Source organism: Ovis canadensis, chromosome Y, assembly GCF_042477335.2.
Source record: "Ovis canadensis isolate MfBH-ARS-UI-01 breed Bighorn chromosome Y, ARS-UI_OviCan_v2, whole genome shotgun sequence".
Taxonomy (NCBI): domain Eukaryota; kingdom Metazoa; phylum Chordata; class Mammalia; order Artiodactyla; family Bovidae; genus Ovis; species Ovis canadensis.
The window spans coordinates 12,625,782-12,640,064 of record NC_091271.1 but is presented as its reverse complement, the minus strand read 5'-3'; the positions used below and the strand labels follow the sequence as shown (position 1 = coordinate 12,640,064).

Here is a 14,283-nt window from a genome sequence, read left to right as displayed (position 1 = left end):
CCACCTCACTCCCCAGACTATTGCTCTTTGTTGTCCCAGAGCACTGGCTTTGGGTGCCCTGCCTCATGCACTGAACTTGCACCAGTCATCTGTCTATGTAGGGTAATGTACATCTTTCATTGCTATTCGCTCAAATCATCCCACCATTGCCCTCTCCACAGTCTGTTCTTTCTATCTCTGTCCCTTTTGCTGTGCTGCATGTTGGGTCATCATGACCATGTCTCCAAATTTCATACATATGCATTCCTACACAGGATCTGTATTTCTCTTTCTGACTTTACTTCATTCTGTAGAAGAGGCTCCTGTTTCACCCAAATCTCTAGAATTGACTCAAATGCATTCCTGTCCACAGCTGAGTAATAGTCCACCGGGTATATATACCACCACTTTCTTATCCATTCATCTGCAGTGGATATCTAGATTGTTTCCGTGTCCTAGCTATTGTAAATAGTCAGGCGATGAATATTGGTGTACACGTGTCTCTTTCACCTCTGCTTTCCTTGGGGTGTACACTGGGGTGATTGCTGGGTCATACGACAGTTTTACTTCCAGGTTTTTAAGAAATCATACGGTTTGTTGTGGCTATACCAGTTTTCCTTCCTACACAACAGTGTAAGTTGGTTACTTTTCACTCTCTCTCCTGTGTTCCTTATTTGAGACTTTGGGTGATGGTAGTTGTGAACAGTATGAGATGACACCTCATTGTGGTATTGACTATCATCTCTCTGATAATGAGTGATGTTGAGCATCTGTCCTGTGTTCATTAGCCATCTGTATATGTTCTCTGGAGAAATGTCTATTTAGTTTTTTTGCCCACTTTTTGATCGAGTTGTTCATTTTCCTGGTATTGAGTTGCATGGGCTGCTTGTATATGTGGGAGATTAACTCTTGGGCAGTTGCTTGATTTGTTGTAATTTGCTCCAGTTCTGAAGGCTGTCTTTTCACTTTGCTTATAGTTTCCTTCACTGTCCAGAAGCTTAGAAATTTAAATCAGTCGCTTTTTTTTCCTTCTGTGTTTATTTCCGTTACTCTGGGAGGTGGGTCATAGAGGAGAAGATCTTGCTGTGATTTCTGTCAGAGAGTGTTCTGCCTTTGTTTTTCTCTAAGAACATTATAGTTTCTGGTCTTCCACTTAGATCTTTAATCCATTTTGCATTTGTTTGTGTGTGTCCCATTAGAAAACATTTCATTCTTTTAATGCGGTTGACCTGTTTTCCCAGACCTGCTTGTTCAAGAGGTTGCCTTTGCTCTGTTGCATATTTATGCCTCCTCTGTCAAAGACAAGGAGGCCGTGGGTGTGTGGCTTCGTCTCTGGACTCCCTATTTTGTTCCATGGATCTGTTTTTCTGTCTTTGGCCCAGTACCTTATAATCTTGATGATTAGCTTTTCAGTATAGTCTGAAGTCAGGAAGTCTGATTCCTCCGTTTCCATTGTTTCTCAAGAGTGATTTCCTCATTGGAGGTCTTTTGTGTTTCCACACAAATTGTGAAATTACTTGTTCTAGTGCAGTGAAAAACACCGTTGGTGTTTTGATAGGGATTCCACGGTTGAATATGAGAACATCAGTGTGAATGAATGTACTGATATATTGCCTTGAGTTGCATACTCATGGTGACCATATTGATTCTTCTGATCCAAGAACATGGTATACGTCTTCAACTATTTGTGCCATCTTTGATTTATTTCACCATGGTTTTATCGTTTTCTGTGCCAGGTTCTTGCTTTCTTTAGGGGAATATATTTCTAAATATTTGATTATCTTCCTTGGATGGTGAATGAGATACTTTCCTTAAGTTCTCTTTCTCATTGCTTGTGTATCAGAATGAAAGGGATTCCTGAGTATTAATTTTGTATTCTGCAGCTATACTCTATTCATTGATTAGCTCAAGTAATTTTCTGCTGACATCCTTATTGTTCTCTGTGTGGAGGGTCATGTCATCTTCTAAGAGGAAAAAAAAAAATTTTTTTTTCCCAATCTGTATTCCTTTTACTTCCTTTTTCCCTGATTGCTGTGTCTAGCACTAATTTAAAAACTAACTCCAATGTGTTTTTCACGTCAGAAAAACTTATAGATGAAATCACGAAGCCTTGAGAAATCTCAGTTCTGCCAGATTCCCACAATAAAATCATGAAGATCTTCAGGAGTTAGGGGTAATTTTTTGGGCGGCGGGGAAGCAGAATCTGTTTAAGTATTTACAAAGCTATATCATAATCAAGTTAGTCTGGAATACTTGTAGTCTTTCCTTCAGTTTCAGAAGATTCTAGAGCCCTAAGAGTAATGCAAGGCTTTCTAACTGAAACCAAGAAACTCTCCAAGAGCTCATCAAACTCTAACTGTGCACATTAGAAAAACTGTGTTACTGTGCTATTAAAATTTGTCAGCTTTATAGCCAAATTAAAGAATGGCAAAGACACCTTCAAGATGATTGTGCTGAAGATCCTGCTAAAACAGGTCAGGCCACAGGACAAGGGAACAGGGGAGGCGTGGGAGACCCCTGAATGAAGTGTGGTCCAAGGCAGAGGTAGGCTCCAAAGGCACAGTTGAGAAGGGTCCATTAGAGCCACAGCTGTTAAGTGTCACAGTCATGACTTTGGATGTCTCCCTCAGGCCTGCGTCTGAGGAGGATCAGCACCTGAGGCCTCTAGGTCAGGGATGATGAGAGACGGTACACCAGAGCAGCCACCAGAGACAGTTATTGTTGTAAATGTTGATGATCCTGGGAAATAGCTGAGAGTGCGGGAGTCCAAGACCCATGCCCGTCAGTCAGAGCCCCTGTAGTTGCTCCCACTAGTGCAATGCAAAGGCACGAAGTGGTCCACCAGCAAAGAGGAACTGGAAGGGGCTGCTATTCTCATCTGCTCTGAGTGCCAGACGGATTCAGACACATGCCTGCCATCTTTTGTGAAGACAGGGAGCAGGTCAGAGACCTAGGGCTATCTTGCTGAAGACACATACACACACACATACACATGCACACCACCCCCTTGCCTGAAGACACAGTGTGCAACAGGGACTGCAAATCCTGACACGATAAGCGGTGACATTACTCTACCCAGCACACACAAGTCAGGAGGAGGAGAGTAGCAGTCAGAAACAACCCCTGCTTGGGGGATGCAGACCACCTCAGATGCAGAACACCACAAGGAACCCAGAGCCCTAAGTCTGTCTGATGGTATGGCAGGGACTGAGGACGTGAGTGGTGGCTGGGCAAGTGGAAGTACCCAACATCCTTGGAAGCTCCTATGCCAGTGTGCTTCTTCCACTCAAGACTAGGGCTGTTGCTTTTGGCTCTTCTGGCCCAGCATGTGGCCTGAAGGGCTCCTTGACCTCAAGCAGATTATGAATCACGCGCAAGTTTTTGTCATGATCGGCGACCAAGATAAAGACTTTCTTAGCTACAAGATCGACTTGAAGGTCAGTGAGGGCATGTGGGTATGGGGCTTGGTGGGGAGTTGGGGGGATCATGTTATCTGTGTTCATGTGATGTGAGAATGTGCAGAGGTTTAACTGTTAATGCCTGCCTGGGAGACAAGCTGAGGCACCCAGAAGGTTGCACCTTTACCCTCATCCCTGTCCTGGAAGGCACAGGAGCGGAGCCATCCAAGGTCCAGCTGCAAGCTGATCTTTTCCTATAGGGACAACTCCTACTTTTGGAACATGGTGATCATTAAGGAGCATTACTTTGACATCACTGGTAAGACATGGCTTCAGGGAGGTGTAGGTGTGTAAGGGGATGGATGATCCCCCTGCGGAATCCACCCCTGTGTTCCCGGTCTTTCTGCAGGGTGTAGGGCACGTTACTCCACTCCACTCCACTGGTTCTTGGACTTTGAATGAGGAGCACCCAGCTGCAGGCTGGACATCAGGAGCCTTAAATTTCTCAATTGGTTGTCAGGCCACAACTGCCCAGAAGCGAACAGGATTGCTGAGGTGGAGTTGCTTTGGGCCTGCATACTGTTGATGACTGATGTTGGAGTTCTTGGATGCTCACGAGAGTGTTTGGGCCTGGTCAGCCCTGGGCTGACCTTGCTTGTGTTGCCAGCAGATCATTGGCGAAGACATGTGGGACAGTCCTGTGACGTATTACACGAGGAAGGAAGGTTCTGCCATGAGCGGTAACTGACAGAGACACATGTGGGGAGGGTGTCTGGAGGTGGGCCCTGAAGGGACAGCCCTGTCGTGGCCAGGACACTGTCCTTTCCCAAATGGGGATGCTCAGGCTCATGTAAGCTGGCTGCAGAGCCAGATTTTGGGTCCTGCATGTAGCACATGACCTGCTGAGACTGAGGGCTTTGGAACTCGGTCTGTCCGTGAGTGAAGCAAGTCTCCCTCAGTGCAATAGTCCTAGGTGATACTACTAGAAAAGGGATGAATTAAGTATCTTTGTCAGAATCTTCTTTCTGTGGGTCAAGCCATTCCCCAGCCTCCTGTTACTCAATGAGTTTAAGATTGCCTGTGCCTTACACTCCCGCCCCTTACCCTGGGAAAGCCTATCATTGAAACGGCACCCTGTCCAGTGTCCCAGTGCACCTGTGTGTGACTTTGGGATCTTCTGTGAATTTACACATCCACCAATCGGCGTCTCACCACAGCCACACATGCTGCACTGGAAGCTGCTTCAGGCTGCCTTCGGAAAATACGGAAATGCTCAGGGAGGAGGTGGACAGGGAGCTCCAAGGGCAGGACATGGTGCCTCCTGACACCATCTCCAACAGTGCTGGACATGGTGCCTTCAGCTCCTGAAACACCTGTGTTCCCTGTATACATTTGCGTCTCTGTATCAAGCCTATAATTGTATACACATACATGCTTGTGTCGCCTGTGTTTATGTGTGTTTGTGTGTGTGTGTATCTGGTCCAGGGAAAAAGCAGAGATGAAGGCAACGAGAGGAGATGCCAAGCAACCAGAAGAGGAGACACAGGCATCACAAATCTGAGGGTGGTTGCTCACTGTATCTCTGCAGTGACCCTGTCCAGGATGGGAATGAGGAAAGGATGGCCAGTAATAACACAGGAACCTGGCTCCAGAAATCTGCAATTAGACGAAATACAGAAAGACGCTCACCATTTCCACCGTGTTGTAGTATGTGTGAGGACCAGGAAGAGCAGGTGCATGGTCTCTGGATTCACCCAGGGCAAATCAGGCGGTGTAGGGCTTTAAAACCACCACCTGTGGAGCCCACAGTCTGTGCGGACATGAGCTGGCATGCGGAAATGGTGGATGTGGATACAGAGGACCTGGGATGGTTGAGGAGACTAAGGTCTTGCTGAGAAGGAGGAGACCTGAAGGAGAAAGAGACACAGATTGCCTGCTGCACTGGAGGCTTGTTCCACACACATAAAAAGGAGACCCGGGAAGGTCCCGGACCAGGGCTGCCCAGGCTCAGCCCATCAGCCAGCACGCTCTCTCCATGAGGGTGGCACACACTGGCATGATGCGACAGAAAATGCAAGACATGCTAAGATAGGTTGTCCGTTCAAAACCACAGGCATCCTAAGAGAGACAAGGTGTGAGTGCGGAATGCCTCCAGGCACTTCCAGTCTCCCTGGTAGTGCAGAAAGGCGAGGAAAGTGCAGGTGTTGGTGTACGCGTGTGCTCCTCTGCCGGGGTGTGCCTATGAGGGAGGGAACAGGGAAGAAGCAAGGATGGTGGGCCCATTGCATGTCCCAAGGGACCTCAGGAGAGTGGGAGACAGGGAAGCCCCTGGGGGTAGTTCGGGGCCTGCTGGTTTTCAGGGCCTAGGGAAAGTCCTGCCAAAGATACCCCATGGCTCATGCTGGAAGCCCTGATGTAAATTCTTTCTTTCATCTGGGCCTTGCCCGTGGCTTTTGGGGCCTGAGGGGCAAAGGTGTGTGTCTGCACCTGAGAGAGGTTTCCAGCAGTCTTGCTGGAGCAGGCTGCCTGATGTTTTCAAAGGGAATTTGCACCATTTGAAACTCAGAGGGAAGCTGCGTCCTGTTTGACCGTCTTCGATATTCCTGTGCCCAACTGAGGACTGGCTTCCTAGGCACATGGGCTCTGTAGGTAAGCAGGGATGCCTGACTGCAAGGAGTCCTACCTGGGCCTAATGAAACCCACTGGAAGAGCGTATTCGCATTTAGCAAATCAGTGAGTGTGGTTGGTTGGAATCAAGCCCTCGTGTTGTTTTTGAGATAGAAAAGCTGCTATCTGCCCAAGGGAGGCCTGAGCTTTGGACCCAGTAAGGGCAGGTTTCCCAGGTCATCATCTGTTTGGGGATTCCGTGGGTCAGGGTAGTCACAAACAGAAGGGACTACATGTGGAAATGCCACCTTATCTTTATGGCCTCAGGTTGCACGCCTTGTACCAGAAGTGGCCCTCTAACTATGTGCACCTTCCTCACAACATTTTTATTTATTTTTAAAGCTTTATAACTTTTTATTGAAATACTCATGTAGAAAAATACATAAATCATGAGTGTACAGTTCAATGGATACTCACAAACTAAACACATCCACGTAATTAGCTTCCAAATCAAGAAACAGAACATCACTGGCAACCCTGAAAACTCTCTTGTGTCTCTCCCAATCACCGCACTCCAAAGATAACTAGGATATCTGACTTTCAACACATAGATTAGTTTTATCTCTTTTGGACCTTTCCATGAACGGAATCATACAGTATGCATCTTTGTGTCTAGCTTACTTTACTTAACATTATACTTAATGAGACGTATCTATGTTTTCCATGCAGCAATAGCTTGTTCATTCTTGGGCTACAGTTCAAGATCTTTCTTAAATCTAAATCTTGGCAAATTAATCTTCAAGAAGTAGATTGGAGATGCCCAGCTGGAGTGTTTTATCATATTCAATTATCACTTGACTTTCCATGTTTCAGTGAAGACAGTTTCTGCCTCTTCTTTTGGAGCACTATTTCACAAGTCCTGACGCAGAAAATGTTCCTGAGAGTGCGAATTTTCCTTCCCAAGAATCCTTTTTATATTATCTAGTTACTCTCCCTGGGACCATGATATTTTTCCAATGATAGAAGACTATTATTGTTCCCTCTGAGTCATCTTTTTGGCAGTAGTGCATTTCTTCTTGCTTTCGTAGAACCACGTCTAAGTGTCTTTCTGCCTTCTGCCATCATTTTGAAGTTTAGGATCCAAACCCATCAGCAAAATTCCAAGGACCATGTCCAGCCAATGGACACACACTGGGTTGTAAACAATCTTCATCTAAGGGAAGAATTTGTTTTTGTTTTTGTTTTTTTTTTAATTTTTATATTTTTTATTTATTTTACTTTACAAACATAAACACGAATCCTCACAAAATTGGATCACACAGAGGCCCATCACAGTCCCTGGGGGCCCTTGGAGGCTCAGGCATCTCTTTGGCCTTTTCCTGCTAAAGGGAGCTAGCCCTTGGAAGCACAGGTAGACAGGTGCACATAGAAAGCTACACAGATAGAAAGAACAGGGGGCCTCACTCAGAATGTTGTGGGCCCAAAGGGGTGGTAGGCTAGCAAAAGGGACATAGACATTGACCAGGAATGACCTAGATAGGTGCACACCAAGAAGACAGTTCTCCAAGTCAGCGGAGCCCATACGTCCTTGTTTTCTGGTCCCCTGAAGGATTGCACAGACAATAGATCAGAATAGCCTGACTGGTACTGGGAAGCTGTCCAAGGTGATGGGAGAATGCAGAACGCAGGGGCAGGTCACTCAGCTGTCCAGGGCGAGCGTTTCCACCTGCCCAATTCTCTGCAGATTGGTCCCTGTCAAGAGCAAATGCCAAAATTTTGTAGCCTTTGAGGCTAAATCACAGAGTTAGAAGTGCAACCTGACATGATCGATGAGCATGTGAAAGAAAATAACCAGGACCAAGAAATTCGGGTGGTTACCAAAACTCATGTTCCTGCAGAAGAAAGCTTGTACTTCTGCATACCTGCAAGTTTCCTGTCAGGGATATTAGTGTGTGCACACGCATGCGTGTGCATATGTGTGCACAAAATTGCCTGGCAGTACGCTTGTGAATGTGAAGTGTCAGAACTGACCTAGCTAAGTGACGGAAGTTGAATAGCGAAAACATGAAAGCCATAGGGAAAGGTACATACTCGGGCCATCAGAAGCACTGGAGCCAGGGTACCAATGCCTGTTATCCCACTGAGTGAGCAACTTCTAAGTGGAATCACAGTGGTGCACCCAGGAAGCCTGGCAGAAAGGAGAGGCAGAAAGAAATTGACTGAGGGCCACCAGTGAGAGTGCAGAGGATCCAAGACACAGAACAGACTGCAATCCCAGACACAGAAGCCGCAGTGGGTGACCCCACAGCCCCTTGGACATGCAGCTACAAAGGCCTTTCCATCCTTCTCGAATGCTGGGCATTCTTTCGCTGACCTTACCATGAGCATGAGCAACACTTGCCATTTATGTGAGGTTTCAGAAATGGACAAGCACGGCAACATAGGCACTTGCTACCTGCACAGTCTTCCAGTCTGAAACATCGCTCTTTGTACTCTTTGCAGAAAGCATATACAGGGGGTCAGGACTATAGGATGGATGGCTTAGATTGCTCCTGTTGCTGCTCCCAGCCCCACAGGATTGGGTCACTGGGCAGGCTGGTACCTGCTCTCAGATGGAGAAAAGAACCACTTGAAAGGGACTTGATAGGGTAAATGGGCAGACGTACATGTCTCCAGCACCAGTGAGTCACGGAACTTAACAGGGAGTTGTCCTTAGCAATTCACTGGCAGGAATTTGAACAAGGTTCAGGGAGCTTCCTCATGCCAGCAGAGCATGCCCCATTTCTCCCTCTGTGAAAAGTGTGGCCAAGCCACCTCAGGCCTGTGCAGCGTTCATGTCTGTCCAGTGAGGGAGGGAGGGTTACCTGACACCTTCTGCAGTTCAGCAGTGACTGCCCACGGTTGGCTTTCAAGATTGAGAAAGCACTCTCCAATCCTGTGGACTAAAAGAGTCCAATCTCCCGTTGGTGCAACTCACTCAGGAGGAGAAGGGCTTGCCTTCACTCCAAGGATAAGCTTCTCCTATAAGTGCTGGTGTTCATACAGTGGGAAACGGCAACGGCACCACTTAAAGAGATGGAGACACACAGACACCAGCCCTGGCACACACAAGGAAGGATTGCTCCAAACAGTGCTATGCCAAAGCAGAGACAAAGAGACAAAGAGAGAGCTCTGTACCCTAAGGTCCTGGTGTCCCTGAACAACAGAGATCAACGTAGCAAACGGTGGGGTTTTTCCCTACTCCCCTAGCATCCGGCCAGCAACAGTCTGTCAGTCCCATGGAGAAAAGTATCCAGCCACTTGGCACCCCTGTGTATCCTTTGGATACTCAGGGAGAGCTCCCAGTTATTGAAGGTCCTGTGGGACACAGGAGTGTGCTGTTTGGATTGTGGGTCAGGAATCCGTGGTTGGAATTTCCAGATCCAGATCAATGACAGCACCTGAGGTAGCAGCAGATGCAAAACCTGCTAGTTCTATGGAACAGAATCTGGCCATGTAGTGGAGCTGGATCCCAGAAACCACGGAAGATGACATCCAGTCTAGGGGCGTGTCCATAGTGTGCTGTCCTCTACCCTCTCAGCCGTTGGTCTAGATTTGGGTCAGCTGCCTGTGCGTGGCTCACAGCCTAGGGCCCCGCCTGTTTGGCTGATGTCCCAGGGCCCGTTTACCCTGTCCTGGGTTGCCACCACCCGTTTCTATAGTCTCAGGCCACCCAACACACACACCAGCCATAGCCTCTGAGCCATGCCCCACACTCCCCACACGAAAAACGCTAGTGGGCCCCACAGGATTATGCACCCTGGGGCACCGTTGCTCACCACTCGCTGTGGTGCTACTGTCATGGCCAGAGCCAAGAGGAGTGTGAGAGGCAGTCAGAGGAATGCGGGAGCGTCCTGAGACCCCGGACCTTCTTAGTGGTGAGCCTGGGTGCTCAGGGGGATGGGGCCCCGTGGCCTGTCCTGGTGACGCTGTGCGTGGCTGGGAAGTTGCAGCCACCAGCGGTCACACCAGGCGAAGATGCCACCCTCTTCAGAGTGGAGGCAGGAGAGGACGGCAAGGCCCAGGGGGATAGAGACATGGTAAGGATCAGACGGGTGTACCAGCTGCTTGCAGAGGACATCATTTTGGATGTGGAGGTTGTGCCAGATGAGGAGCAGCAACAGGGGTCCTCCCTGGAGCTGGAGGAGAAGACGGTGGAGGAGCAGTGCCAGGAAAGGCCTGGAGGCCCGAGTGAGCTCCCGGCACTAGATGTGCTGCAGGCACTGGCGACCCTGCAAGTGGAACTGAGCTCTGAGCCTGAGAAAACCTGCAGGGCCTACGTTTGGTTCATGTGCAAGAGCCAGGAGAGGAGGAAGCGTGACTTGGCTCAGGGGAGCACCATCATCCAGGGCATCCCTGGCTTCTGGGCCAAAGTGGTATCCTTTCTGCTACTCCTAGGGGTCTGCTGCTCAGGAGGAGGGGGAGGTGCAGAGGCAAGGGCACAAGATGGGTGCTGGTGGACCCTGAAGAAAGTGTGGTACTGGGGCAGGCTCCAAAGGCACAGCTGAGTAGAGCCCGGGCAGGGCCACACCTGTAAGGGTCGCAGCCATGACTTTGTGTGTCTACCTCAGGTCTCCATCTGAGAAGGAATAGCCTCTAAGTCAGAAATGACCAGAGACAGTACACCAGAGCAGCCTTAGCTGACAGTTATTGTTGTAAAGGTGAATGATTCCGAAAACAACTTAGATATGGGAGTCTCACATGCACATACACAAACCCACACAACATATGTACACGTACGCTAGCCAACACCAACCCCTTTGCTTTCAGACACGGATTGTCACAATGACTGTAAGTCCTACCATGTAAGCAGTGACATGCCAATACCCAGCATACACAGGTCTGGGAAATAACAGCTATCAGAAACAGCCCCTGCTTGGGGAATGCAGACCACCTCAGATGCAGAACACCATCAGGAACACAGAGCCATGAGCTTGTCTGATGGTATGGCAGGGCCTTGAGCTCATCAGTAGTGGCTGGGTAAGCAGAAGTGCCCAGCATCCTCGAAGATACCTGTTCCCGTGTCCTTCTTCCACCCCAGACTAGGGCTGATGCTCCTGGCTCTTCTTGGCCCAGCATGTGGCATAAATGGCTCCTTAACCTCAAGCAGATTATGAACCACCCTCAAGTTTCTGTCATGATCAGCGACCAAGATAAAGACTTTCTCAGCTACATGATCGACTTGAATGTCAGTGAGGGAGACTGAGCACAGGTGGGTATGGGATTTGGTGTGGTGTGGGAGCATCATGTTATCCATGTTCCTACACTGTGAGAGTTTGGAGAGGCTTCGTGGATGCTGTTAATGCCTGCCTGGGAGGCAAGCTGAGGACCCTAGAACCTTGCACCTTTTCCCTCCTCCCTACCCTTGCAGGTTCAGGTGTGAGCCATCCACGGTCATGCAGCAAGCTGATCTTTTCCTTTCGGGACCACCTCTATTTCCTGAAAACAGTGATCATTAAGGAGTATTACCTTGACATCACTGGTAAAACGTGAGTCCGGGAATGATGATTGTGGGTGTGCAGGGGTGTGGATGATCCACCTATGGGATCCACACCCATCTCCCCTCTCTTCCCGCAGGGTATAGGGCACATCGTTCCACTCCAGTCCGTTGGTTCTGGGACTTTGAACAGGGAGCACCAGCTGCAGGCTGGACACCAGGAGCCTTCACTTTCTCAACTGGTTGTCAGGCCACAACTGCCCAGAATCAAACAGGATTGCTGAGGTGGTATTGTTTTTGTCCTCCATATAGTTAATGACTGTTATTGGAGTTCTTGGCTGCTCATGTGAGGGTTCAGATCCTGGTCAGCCCAGGGCTGACCTTGCTCAGCAGCAAAGTGTTGCCAGCAGATGATCAGCAAAGACGAGTGGGATGATCCCCTGAAGGTCTACCCCAGGGGGGAAGATTCTTCCATGACAGAAACACATGTGGTGAAGGGGTCTGGAGGTAGGCCATGAAGGGACAGCTGTGTACCAGCCGGGACACTGTCCTTTCCCAAATGGGGATGCTCAGTCTCATGCAAGCTGGCTGTGGAGCCTGAATTTGGGCCATGCATGTAGCAGGTGGCCTGCTGAGACTGGGGGCTTAGGGATTCAGTGTGTCTGTGACTGAAGCAAGTCCCCTCAAATCAGTTGTGGTTGCGGAGTGAGAGTCCTAGGTGATACTACTAGAGGCAGGGTGAACTAAGTTTCTTTGTCAGAATCATCCTTCCATGGGTCCTGCCATCCCCCGGCCTCCTGTTGCTCACTGAGTTTGAGATTGCCTGCGCCTTACACTCCCACCCCTTACCCTGGGAAGGCCTATCATTGCAAGGGCATCTTCTCCGGGGTCCCAGTGCACCTGTGTGCTTACTTTGGGATCTTCTGTGAATTTCCACACCCACCGCTCGGTGGCTCAGCACAACCACACATGCTGCATTGGAAGCGGCTTCAGGCTAACTTGGGAAAATATGGAAGAGCTCGGGGAGGAGGTGGACAGGAAGCCACAAGGACAGGACATGGTGCCTACTGACTCCATCTCCGACATTGCAGCGACCAACCACCCTTAGACTGGGGACGCCTCGTGCTTCCTCTTATGGTTGCTCAGCACCTGCTCTCCTGTCGCCTTCATATCTACATCTTCCTTGGGCCAGACAAATGCACACACACACACACACACACACACACACACAGCCGACACCAACACATGCGTGTATACAAATGCATGCTCAGCATGGGGACACAAACACAAACAGGGAACACAGGCTCCTGAAATACCTTTGTTTCCTGTTTGGGTTTGTGTCCCCATGCTGAGCATGGGTGTGCATACACACATGTGCTTGTCGGATGTGTTTGTGTGTGTGTGTGTGCGTGTGTGTGTGTGTGTGTGTGTGTCCGGCCTAGAGCAGACGCAGAGATGAAGACCAAATACAAAAACACACTCACCATTTCTACCTTGCTATTGTGTTTGTTTGGACCAGGAAGAGGGGTTACATGGTCTGAGGATTCACCCAGGACAAATCAGATGGGCTGGGACTTTGAAACCACTGGCTGTGGAGCCCTCAGTATGTGGGCACATGGGCCGTTCTGTGGAAATGTGAACGTGGCTACGGCAGGATTGGGATGGTGAGGAGACTAAGGTCCTGCAGAGAAGGGCAGAAACCCAAAGGAGAATGAGGCACAGATTGTCTGCTGCACTGGAGTCTTGTTCCACACACGTGAGGAGAACCAGGAATGTCCTGGGCCTGTGCTGCCCAGGATCAGCCCATCAGCCAGCACACTCTTTCCATGAGGGTGGCACACACTCACATTATGTGATGCACAACACAAGATGAGCTACGGTAGGCTGTCCATGAAAAACCACAGGCATCCTTGGAGAGACAGGGTGTGAATGTGGCATGCCTCCAGGCACTTCCAGCCTCCCTGGCAGTGCAGATAGGCAAAGAAAGTGCAGGTGTCCGTATGTGGCTCTATGCCAAGATGTGCCTGTGAGGGAGGGAACAGGGAGGAAGCAAGAATGGTGGGCTTATTGCATTTCCCAAGGGACCTCTGGAGAGTGGGAGACAGGGAAGCCACTGGGGTCAATTTGAAGCCTGCTGGTTTTCAGGGCCAGGGTCTAGGCAATAGCTGTCCTGCCAAAGATGACCAACCCATGGCTCATGCTGAAAGCCCTGACATGAATTCCTTCTTTCCTGTGGGTTCATGCTACTGGCTGTGGGTCTAGACGGGCAAAGGAGCACGGCTGCACCTGAGGGAGGATTCTGGCAGTCTTGCTGGAGCAGATTCTCTGATTTTGTCATAGCGGTTCTGCCCCAGGTGACACTCAGATGGACCCTGCCTTCCCAGTGACTGTCTTAGATGTCTTTGGGCCCAACCAAGGACAGGCTTCATTGGCACTTCAGCTCTGTGGGCAAGCAGGTATAGCTGATTGTATGAAGACCTACCTGGCCCTAATGAGAGCAACTGAAAGGGAGTCTTGGCATTTAGTAAATCAGTGAGGCATGGGTGGTTCAAGCACTCTTGGAGCTGTCACAGAGTTAGAAGTGCAACCTGACATGATTGATGAGCAAGTGAAAGAAAACAGCCAGGACAAAGAAAGTCAGGTGCTTACCAAAATTCATGTTCCTGGGGAAGAAAGCTTGTACTTCTGCATATGTGCAAGTTTCCTCGCAGGGACGTTAGTGTGTTCACGCATGTGCGTGCAGATGCACCTGCCAGTACGTTTATGAGTATGAGCTGTCAGAACTGACCTAACCAGGTGATGGAAGTTGAATAGCAAAAACAT

At 49.2% G+C, this 14,283-nt stretch overlaps 1 pseudogene; it reads left to right on the top strand.

Annotated features, from left to right (window-relative positions):
* The first annotated feature begins 3,305 nt into the window (after positions 1-3,305).
* On the top strand, positions 3,306-13,996 carry LOC138431313 (testis-specific Y-encoded protein 1-like; annotated as a pseudogene).
* The last annotated feature ends 287 nt before the right edge of the window (positions 13,997-14,283 follow it).